Source organism: Zingiber officinale, chromosome 2A (assembly GCF_018446385.1).
Source record: "Zingiber officinale cultivar Zhangliang chromosome 2A, Zo_v1.1, whole genome shotgun sequence".
NCBI classification, from domain to species: domain Eukaryota; kingdom Viridiplantae; phylum Streptophyta; class Magnoliopsida; order Zingiberales; family Zingiberaceae; genus Zingiber; species Zingiber officinale.
In genome coordinates, this window is record NC_055988.1 from 94,948,721 (window position 1) to 94,960,689 (window position 11,969).

At 41.3% G+C, this 11,969-nt stretch overlaps 1 pseudogene; it reads left to right on the top strand.

The window, feature by feature from the left end:
- Window positions 1-1,132: 1,132 nt before the first annotated feature.
- Window positions 1,133-2,302, top strand: LOC122043817 (annotated as a pseudogene).
- Window positions 2,303-11,969: the final 9,667 nt, after the last annotated feature.

Below are 11,969 nucleotides of genomic sequence, written 5' to 3' on the forward strand. Positions count from 1 at the left end.
AGTTTTGGATCAAACGTGTTAAGTTCCGCAGGCGATCCAAAATTTAATTTAAAAGAACACATGGTAGCTAGGAAAGGGTTCAGACCTTTGTACAAAATTTTTGTACAGTGGAACCTCTAGGTTTTCCGAGTAGCAACCAACAGTCGATCGGCCGCATGCTTTATAAGTATCGCGTGTGCCATCGTTGTCTACTTTGTCCCTTGGTCTTCAGATTTTGCCACTATGTGCTCTTCTCCTTCGATTTTGCCGCTACACTCTCTGCTCCGACGATCTTTCCCCTTCTTGTAAGCCTTCCTTCTCATTCAAATCTTTTGGTTGTTTCGTAGTATTTTCAATCGAACTTGTTGTGTTCTCGTCAATTTTTATTTCCGATGCCGAGTCCTCTTAACTTCCTGTCCCTGTTCCTGGCCCCTAGTACACCTCCATCGAATGTAGATTCGTCGGGGGTGACGCAGAGAGCCTAAACTCTGTTTACGAAATTCCTCCGGGCTATGAAATTGCCCTTCCTTCTTCATTCGATCGACCCCATGAGACTCCTCTGGGCTTTGTATGTTTCTTTAGGGGCCAATATACCAGTTTGTGGTTCCCTATTCACCCCTTCTTCTATGCAGTTTGCAAATACTTTCGTATTTCTCTCCACCAACTAGTGCCAAATTCTTTTCAGCTGTTGTGCGACATTGTAGTCCCTTTTCGTCTACACGACATTTCTCTGTCCGCCCGGCTTTTTCACTACTTCTATTATCCAAAACTATCTGAGCCGAGGACCTTCCTATTCCAAGCCCAAGTGGGCTCGGTCTTTTTCGATAAGATGTCGTCCTCCAATAAGCATTGGAAGGACTACTATTTTTTTTTGTCAACTTCCCTGATCGACCCGATTTCCCAACCGACTGGAAGCTAGAAGTTGCGAATCCACCGTCGCTTGACAGGTACAAGGGTCGATCAAACTACCTTCAGGCGGCTTCCAGCTTGGCTGGTCAGAAGTATGATATTCACAAGCTACTGCTGAAGGACGTCCTCTACGTATTTGGCTTGAGCCCAATCTGCACAAGGCTTCCGTTCAGCCTAGGTATGCTCCTTCTTAGTCTAACTTTTGAATCTAACTGATTTCTCTTTTTCTTTTGTAGCTTAAGCCATGTTGTGCGCATTTCTGGCCAGAAAATCCAAACTCGCGGACGTAGAGATCAATGATGTGACCGTGGCTGAGTTGGAGAGTCAGGGCTTGCAACCTGTCGGCTCTCATGAGGATCTGCTCGGAGAGAGCACAGGGGCCCCAATCCAAGGGAGCGACGGAGTAGCCAGTCATACGGTTGGTGGTGAAGCGACTATCACAGTGAATCCCCTGCCCAAGCATCTTTCGGTAATTCCAGTCGCCGAGGCCTCAGAATCTGCTTCTTTCAGAAAGTCGTTGATAAGCCGAAAGAGGCGTCGTGCGGAGATTGCCACCGATCTACTACCTCCACTACACAGACTCCAACCAGGACCAGTCCATGTCTCTCATCCGAGCGGGGTGAAACCTCCACCCCTGCGCCCGAGCAAGCGACGATCGTCCCACATACTTCCCTTTCATCCGATCGGACGATACATTCAGCAAGAAATATACCGAAGAGTTAGCACCGGACTAGATGAAAATCTAAGTTTATCAGAAGCTTGGTCTAAAATTCCTGAAAAATTAACTTTTTATGATTACATTGGTAATAATATGGTAAAAGGGGGATTATTCAGAGTAGGGTCAATGGAAAACGGGGATGGAATAGCTGTTGGATGGTTAGGATACCCTGTCTTTAGAGATAAAGAAGGGCGCGAGCTTTTTGTACGTCGTATGCCTACTTTTTTTGAAATATTTCCAGTGGTTTTGGTGGATGGAGATGGAATTGTGAGAGCCGATGTTCCTTTTAGGAGATCAGAATCAAAGTATAGTGTTGAACAAGTAGGTGTAGCTGTTGAATTCTATGGTGGCGAACTCAATGGAGTCAATTATAGTGATCCAGTGTCTATTAAAAAATATACTATATGTGCCCAATTATGTGAAAATTTTAAATTAGATCGGACTACTTTGAAATCTGATGGCGTTTTTCGTAACAGTCCAAGGGGTTGGTTCACTTTTGGTCATGCTACGTTTGCTTTGCTCTTCTTTTTCTGACACATTTGGTATGGTGCTAGAACCTTGTTCAGAGATGTTTTTGCTGGTATTGATCCAGATTTGGATGCTCAAGTGGAATTTGGAGCATTCCAAAAAATAGGAGATCCAACTACAAGGAGACAAGTAGTCTGATACAAGATTGCTCTGGTATCTTTCGCCTCTTTTTTTTATTTGACATAGGGTTAGAGTAGTTAAGAAATCTCGACTTGAATCCCTATCTCTTCTTTTCTTTTCCTTTTCTTTATATTTATATTTTATACTATATGGTAAATGATGCCAAATGAATAGGTGTGGAAGCTATAATTGTAAACCACGATCGAATCTATGGAAGCATTGGTTTATACATTCCTTTTAGTTTCTACTTTAGGGATACTTTCTTTTGCTATCTTTTTCAAGAACCACCTAAGGTTCCAACTAAAAAAGTAAAATAATTTTTCATTATTTCAGTTGAAGTAATGAGTCTCCCTACCCTATATGGGAGACTCATTACTTCAACTAGTTCCCGTGTTCTTCAAATGGATCTTTTAGTTGTTGAGAGCGTTGTCCAAAAGTGGTATATAAGGCGTACCCAGTAAAGCTTACAAGTAAACCAGATATAAATGTTAGGATCAAAAGTAGCTAGAGGGGGGGGGGGTGAATAGCTCGTCGCGTTCGCTCGGTGCTCGGCGTTGCTTGTTCCTTCAAAGATGTGCAGCGGAAAATACAGAAACAAACACACAACGCTAACACGGTTGGTTTTACTTGGTATCCACCTCACAAGAGGTGACTAATCCAAGGATCCACACCAACACACACACCCTCCACTAAATAAAACTCTCCTTTGTGGTAACTACCAAGGGCGGAGAAGCCCTACAATACTCAATACAAGAAGAGAGGAAAAGGATACAAGAAATACAAGCTTACAAGCTTACAATGAGTACAAAACCCTAACCCTAGCTTCTCTTCTTGGCTTTGATCCGCCTCTTGACTTGGAGAGCTTCCAAGATCCTTCAAGAACTGGCGATCTGAGCTTTTTGAGCGCTGTGGAGGAGTTGGCGAGAGCTCTGGAGTGAATCGGTGAAGTTCTTCCGCAGCCATCGAACGCCTGCAGCTATAAACGATGTCAACGGTCGGATCCCGATCGATTCGAATGTTCCCAATCGATCGGGGAGGCTTTGGATCGATCCACGGATCGATCCAGAGCGCCTCTGTGCTCTGGAAACGCGCCTGGATCGATCCACGGATCGATCCAGCGCTTATCGCGCGAAGCAGCCGCGTCCCAATCGATCCACTGATCGATTGGGACCTCTGGATCGATCCACGGATCGATCCAGAAGCTTTCTGTTCGCTGGGACAGGTCTGGATCGATCCACTGATCGATCCAGAGCCTGGATCGATCCACTGATCGATCCAGAGCCTGGATCGATCCACTGATCGATCCAGCACTTGGTTTTTGTCCAAAACCAAGTCCTAAACCTCCCAAACCAACATCCGGTCAACCTTGACCTGTTGGTATGTCATGCCTAGCATCTAGTCACTCCCTTGACCTGCTAGGACTCCCTTACCAAGTGTCCGGTCAATCCCTTTGACCCACTTGGACTTTTCTCTGTGCCAAGTATCCGGTCAATCCCTTTGACCTACTTGGACTTTTCTTTCATGCCAAGTATCCAGTCAATCCTTTGACCTACTTGACTTCCCAAACACCGGATGTTCGATCATCCTTGATCCATCCGGATTTTCCCTTGCCTCACTCACCGGGACTTTCACCTAGCTTCACTCACTAGGGTTTTCCATCCGCCTAGCTTCACTCACTAGGACTTTCACCCAGCTTCACTCACTAGGGTTTTCCATCCGCCTAGCTTCACCACTAGGACTTTCACCGGCTTCACTCACCAGATTTCCTTTCTGGCTTCACTCACCAGACTTTCTTTCTGCCTTCACTCAGGACGTTCATACCGCCTAGCTTCACTCACTAGGTCTTTCATTTTGCCTAACATCCCGGTTAGGACTTCCCGATCAAGTATCCAACAACCTTGACCTACTTGACTCTTCTTCAATCAATATCTTATTGTCAAACATCTAAACCCAAACCAAGACTCAGCTTGGTTACCCAGGTCAACCTTGACCTGAGGGATATTGCACCAACAATCTCCCCCTTTTTGATGTTTGACAATACCACAATAACACTTACAATCCCATATGTAAGTTAGGCTAATCTCATAGCCTCCTTCTTCATGCCACTAGGTAATGAAAGCATAAATTAAGCTCTTCATTCTCCCCCTAAGAGGGCAAACTCCCTCTAGGTAATGAAAGTCTAACTTACTCCCTTTCATGAGTCCTTTCATTCTCCCCCTATGACCTTCCCATTGGTAATGAAGGACTAAGCTTAACCATACATTCTCCCCCTATTGGCACACATCAACCCATCGTTGGACACACATCAACCTATGCTCCAATTCTGGGCACACTTCAACAAATCCATTTGTTGAAGACTCTCCCCCTGAAGAGTTGCTCATCGTTGTTCACAACATCACTCGTTGTGATCAACACGATAATGAAGGTCTCATACCCTTCAATTATCCTTAACTTCTCCCTCAATGTAGACAACTACCCAGCCTTGAGCATTATCTACCACTTGAGTGTCCACTTGAAATAATGAGGATATCCACTCCCCATTTCTCCCCATTTCAAGTTTAAATGCTCAACCTTGAGCAAGTCCACAACAGAAGGTTAACCACCTTCCAAGGTTCATGAAAAATAATTTTCATGTCTTTAAAGAGTCCCTCCCCCTAAAGACATGGTGGTAACCTCTGTCATTGCACCAACAATGACTTGGAATCCCTAAAACATTAGGAAACCCAAATTTAGAAGTTTTGAGGTTCAAATATTCAAAATTTGAAACAACCTCAACCTAAACTTCTACTTAGTCTTCGTTAACCAATCCATCCTTGTTCTCAACATGAAAACACCCTTTGTATGTATACAAATGTATTTAAGGGGTTTGGAATGGTTACCTAGACTCAAAGAGGTTCAAATATGCTGAAATCAGCAACTTGGATCGATTGAAGTTGGGTTCCAATCGATTGAACCTTTCTGAATCGATCCACTGATCGATTCAGACTCCCTGGATCGATCGGCTGATCGATCCAGCGAGCTTCTGCTCGCGGGAATTGCCGTTTGAATCGATCCATGGATCGATTCAGGAACTCCAATCGATCCATGGATCGATCGGAGCTCTGATAGTTGCTGAAATTCCATTTCAGTCAACTTCAGAAACCCCTAGAAAATTCTACAAAAATCCAAAAATTATGAAATTTCGTGTAGACATTATTTAGTGCATACTTAATCATGGAAAAATAGCTTTCTATGAAAATACATCATATTTTCAAAGATTGACACAAACTTGAAAACTTGCAAAAACTTTAGTGTTTTTCTTCAAGTTTGTGTCTAACTATTCAATGGTGATTACTATCAAAAGATAGCCTTCACCAAGGTTTTCCAAAAACATTTTAAAAACATTTTCAAAACCAATATCCCATCACATTCCTTGGGCTTAATGCACATGACTTGTACATTAGCTTTCCCAATGATGGGAAAACACATAACTATGTGTTTTGATGAACCTAAAACTCAAAAGAATGCACTAAATCAACATCTTGAGCTTTGTTCATCATCTTAACATCTCACTTGTATATAATATGCACTAAAACACATACAAGTCACCTTAGGGGTCTTTGTGAGATGTAGATTTTGGTTTTTGCCCTAATCTAGGGATCATGCATATTTATCTAGGCATTTTAGAAATGTTAGACATCCACCTAGGATGTCACTTGTCAATAAGTGTCGTTAAATGCCATTTGTCCTTAATTACAAGGAATTAAACTTAATGCATGATTATATTATGGCATACATCAAAAGAAAATAATTTTCAAAAGAAAATATCCTATTACTACATGATGTATGAATGTCATGACATGGTATTTTTTGGAGTTTTCATACTAAAACAATGAATTCAAAAATAGACATGATGTCATGGCATATGATGGGCAAACAATCATGGCAAGATTTAGCATAAATAAAATATACTTAGATTAACTATCTAAGTATCTTTAAAGTCTTAGCTAAACTTACAACTTAAACCTAGATTGCCCTAAAGTGCTTTAAGAGAATGCCAAAGCCTAAATTGGCATTTCTAATTTCCTTGATTTAATGTATGCCAATTGAAAATAAACATGTCCTCAAATGTTGGCATATTCCATTTTTCCACAAGAGTAGCACTTTTAAATTAAGGCCCGGATTGCCTTAAATTGCCTAAGAACATACCAAAATCCCAACTTGATAGTTCTTATGAATTTCCCAATATGTGCCATTTAAGATTAAAATCAATTTTTCCACCATTAGGCACATTTTACTCTTTCAAGGAGTAATCAATAGGTCCATTTCATTTTCAAAGGTTAACTAAAACCTTGAAAATGCTCCTTGAGTGTCAATTTCCTCAAAGTTGGGTTAACTACCCTTCTAATCGGAGTTGACACTCTCTAACCCATCTATGGGGTAGAGAAGATGCTCCTAGGAACCCAAAACCTGTTGGTGCTCCTTGGATGCTCTAGGTATTCACTAGGGATAACTTCCCTAGATACCTTCCTGGTGACCTTGTTTGGCTTCTTAGAGGCCTTGGTCACATTTTCTAGGTCAACTCTAGGGATAGCCTCCCTTGTAACCTTGTTCGTGACTTTCTTAGACTTCTTAGAAGTCTTAGTCACTTTGGTTGCAAAGATACTTCTAGGGATATCTTCCCTTGTATCCTTGACTTGACCTCTAGACTTAGGGTTCGTTCCATAACTATATGGAACCCTATGATAACTAGGCACATCCTTCTTGGCTTTTGGTTTGTATCCCAAACCTTTATGGCCACTGGATGACTTTTGTACCCCTAAACCTAGGTTATGCTCATTTTGCCCTAATAGGATATTTTCCATCCTTTTTAGGGTCTTTTCCATTTTATCAAGCCTTGATCTCAAGACTTGATTTTCTATCACTAAGTCCTTAGTTTTAGATTTTTCATTTGATTCATGAGCATATTTGTTTTTGGGCTTGTATCTAAAATCTTTAGAGTTATTGCCCAAATGTCTATCTACCTTCCTAACCTTAGGTTGGGTAGTTTTGGCATGTAGGGCCACATGTTTTTCCTTAAGGCCCTCATGCTTTCTATTCTTATGGTAAATCGCATTAAAATGATAAAAATTTGACCTAGCATGCTTTTTACCATTTTGCAAGGGAATAGGCTCAATGAAAGTTACCTTCCTTTTTACCTTGGAGGCTCCCCCTTGACTAGTGCCTCCTTGAGCCTTGACCATCTTCTTCCCCTTGGGGCATTGACTTCGGTAATGCCCTTTTTGTTGACACAAGAAGCACACAATGTGCTCCTTGCTCTTCTTTGTCCCGGGGGTGGTCTCCTTGAGCTTCTCCTTGCCCTTTTGTGCCACTTGGCCCTTCTTCTTGGCCAATTTAGGGCATTTGCTCTTGTAGTGCCCACTTTCCCTACACTCAAAACATATTATATGATTTTTATTTTTAATTGAAACATTTATACCTTCTTGTATAGGGATGGCACTTGCTCCTCCATTTGATATTTCTTGAATTTCGGATGTGGCACAATCTTCTTCTTCTTCACTTGACCCGGATGTAGAAGCTTCTCCTTCTTCTTGATCCGGCGTCACCAAGAATTGCTCCCCCTCAATCCTAGAGGTGGAGGCTTCATCATTTTGAATGTGAAACAAGGAGTATGCTCCCTCCTTGTTCCCTTCGGTGCATTCCCTTGAGGATGAAGCTTCTTGGATTTCCTCTTCTTCGGAGGTTGAGTATCTCTCAACCTCGGAGTCCTCCTCTTGGTCTTGATCCAATGAGTCGCCCTCTTTGGATTCTTCTTGATTTGATACAGTGGAGGGGATCTCATGAATTCTTGCCAATTTGCTCTCCAAAGCTCCTTGGCATCTTCAAACTCTCCAATTTGTTCCAAGATGTTGCTTGGCAATAAATTGACCAAAAGCTTGGTCACTTTGTCATTGGCCTCACATCTTTGGATTTGGTCTTTGCTCCACTTGCTCCTTTTGAGTACTTTGCCCTTGGAATTTGTGGGAGCTTCAAAACCTTCCATGAGAGCAAACCATTGCTCTATCTCCATCATAAGAAAATTTTCGATTCTTGATTTCCAAGAATCGAAGCTTGTAGATGAATATGGTGGAGCCACCCTTGTGTCAAATCCAAGTCCATCTTGGAATTGCATCTTGAAGTTGAGCTTGATAGAATCTTGAACTTGAAGAATTTGCTCCAACTTCTTCACCCTTTAGCTTTTCTTGTTGTACTTGACCCTTCCGGCGATGATTCCGGTGAAGAGCAACCTTGCTCTGATACCACTTGTTAGGACCAAAAGTAGCTAGAGGGGGGGGTGAATAGCTCGTCGCGTTCGCTCGGTGCTCGGCGTTGCTTGTTCCTTCAAATATGTGCAGCGGAAAATACAGAAACAAACACACAACGCTAACACGGTTGGTTTTACTTGGTATCCACCTCACAAGAGGTGACTAATCCAAGGATCCACACCAACACACACACCCTCCACTAAATAAAACTCTCCTTTGTGGTAACTACCAAGGGCGGAGAAGCCCTACAATACTCAATACAAGAAGAGAGGGAAAGGATACAAGAAATACAAGCTTACAAGCTTACAATGAGTACAAAACCCTAACCCTAGCTTCTCTTCTTAGCTTTGATCCGCCTCTTGACTTGGAGAGCTTCCAAGATCCTTCAAGAACTGGCGATCTGAGCTTTTTGAGTACTGTGGAGGAGTTGGCGAGAGCTCTGGAGTGAATCGGTGAAGTTCTTCCGCAGCCATCGAATGCCTGCAGCTATAAACGATGTCAACGGTCGGATCCCGATCGATTCGAATGTTCCCAATCGATCGGGGAGGCTTTGGATCGATCCACGGATCGATCCAGAGCGCCTCTGTGCTCTGGAAACGCGCCTGGATCGATCCACAGATCGATCCAGCGCTTATCGCGCGAAGCAGCCGCGTCCCAATCGATCCATGGATCGATTGGGACCTCTGGATCGATCCACGGATCGATCCAGAAGCTCTCTGTTCGTTGGGATAGGTCTGGATCGATCCACTGATCGATCCAGCACTTGGTTTTTGTCCAAAACCAAGTCCTAAACCTCCCAAACCAACATCCGATCAACCTTGACCTGTTGGTATGTCATGCCTAGCATCTAGTCACTCCCTTGACCTGCTAGGACTCCCTTACCAAGTGTCCGGTCAATCCCTTTGACCCACTTGGACTTTTCTCTGTGCCAAGTATCCGGTCAATCCCTTTGACCCACTTGGACTTTTCTTTCATGCCAAGTATCCAGTCAATCCTTTGACCTACTTGGACTTCCCAGCACCAGATGTCCGATCATCCTTGATCCATCTGGATTTTCCCTTGCCTGGCTTCACTCACCAGGACTTTCACCTAGCTTCACTCACTAGGGTTTTCCATCTGCCTAGCTTCACTCACTAGGACTTTCACCTAGCTTCACTCACTAGGGTTTTCCATCTGCCTAGCTTCACTCACTAGGACTTTCACCTGGCTTCACTCACCAGGATTTCCTTCTGCTTGGCTTCACTCACCAGGACTTTCTTCTGCCTGGCTTCACTCACCAGGACTTTCATACTGCCTAGCTTCACTCACTAGGTCTTTCATTTTGCCTAACATCCCAGTTAGGACTTCCTAGTCAAGTATCCAGTCAACCTTGACCTACTTGACTCTTCTTCAATCAATATCTTATTGTCAAACATCTAAACCCAAACCAAGACTCAGCTTGGTTACCCAGGTCAACCTTGACCTGAGGGATATTGCACCAACAATAAAGATGACAATTAGGGTTGCTATTTCCATTTTTAGACAATTTCAAGATCACAATACAATAGATCTATAATAAGATCGTTTATTTACAACTACAACGAAATGGTATACAAAGTCAGCAAATCTCAACCAATGATTAAATAAATAGGATTTATGGCTACACAAACTATTGAGGATAGTTCTAGATCTGGGTCAAGATGAACTACCGTAGGGAATTTATTGAAACCACTGAATTCGGAATATGGTAAAGTAGCTCCGGGATGGGGGACTACACCACTAATGGGGATTTCTATGACCCTATTTGCGGTATTTCTACCTATTATTTTGAAAATTTATAATTCTTCCATTTTACTGGATGGAATTGCAATGAGTTAACTTTAATAAGAACTATAAAGTATTAGTTAAAAAAATTACTTTACTTAAACTTAAAACTTTGATTTCTAGACCATTCTGGTAGTTCGACCGTGAATTTATTTGTTTCAGTATCTCCGGAATATGAGTGTGTGACTTGTTATAATTGATCCTATTAATAATATAGAGAATAGTTTTGTCATCTCTATCAAGATGAGTCTATTTCGTCGGATAATTATTCTAGTATCCGGAACACGAAATCCATGTAATATAGAATAGATCAAGAAAAGAAATACGAAAACTATGATTCATAACTAATATTTGGACCTCGAAACCGGACTCCAAAAATTTCAAATAAATATTTCCTAAATCAAACGATTTTTCTTCTTTCAGACTTACTTTTTTTTACCGAAGGACAACTCTTTTTCTAGATCTAGATTTTGTTGAGTCATAACATACATTCATTGAATAAGTGATTATGAAAGTATTCTTAGTCAAAGAACCTTTGAGTTTAGCTTGGCTTTATTAAATCATCGTGGTTCTAGTATGAATCTGGAGTTTCAATTGATTCATGGGATCTCAACAAGTGAATTCCTATACTAAATATATATAATAGTTAAGAAAGATAAATAAATAGTTAAATAAGAGTCAATACACATTACAAAAAAAACAAGAAATCAAATTAAAAATAAATAGGAAAGAGAAGATTCAAGAGGCCTGTAATAATCAACATCAAAAAAGACGGATGAGCCAACTTGATATTTTTAGGCCTTATCATACAAAAAATACAAAGAATAGATTTCCAATTTTTTTACTTCGTATCTTTGGGTCGGAGTAAATTAAGTGGATAAGCTAAGAAGTTTTTAACTTTCTATTATATATATGTTGAAATCAACATTTGTATGTTTCAGCTTGAGCCGTACGAGATGAAATTCTCATATATGATTCTCTGAGGGGAGTTTCCTAGTTTTGGGTTACCTATCTCAATAAAGTATATGATTGGTTTGAGGAACGCCTCGAGATTCAGGTGATTGCAGATGATATAACTAGTAAATATGTTCCTCCTCATACCAACATATTTTATTGTTTAGGGGGATCACATTTACTTGTTTTTTAGTACAAGTAGCTATAGGGTTTGCTATGACTTTTTACTACCGTCCGACTGTTACAGAGGTTTTTTCATCTGTTCAATACATAATGACTGAGGCCAACTTTCGTTGGTTAATCCGATCAGTTCATCGATGGTTCTAATGATGATTCTTCACGTATTTCGTGTGTACCTTATAGGTGGATTTTAAAAAACCCCGCGAATTAACTTGGGTTACAGGTGTGGTTTTGGCTATATTGACCACATCTTTTGGTGTAACTAATTATTCCTTACTTCGGGATCAAATTGGTTATTGGACAGTCTAAATTGTGACGGGTGTACCTGAAGCTATTCCTGGAATAGGATCGCCTTTGGTAGAGTTATTACGTGGAAGTGCTAGTGTGGGCCAATCTACTTTAACTCATTTTTATATTTTACACACTTTTGTATTGCCTCTTCTTACTGTCGTATTTATGTTAATGCATTTTCCAATCATACGTAAGCAAGGAAT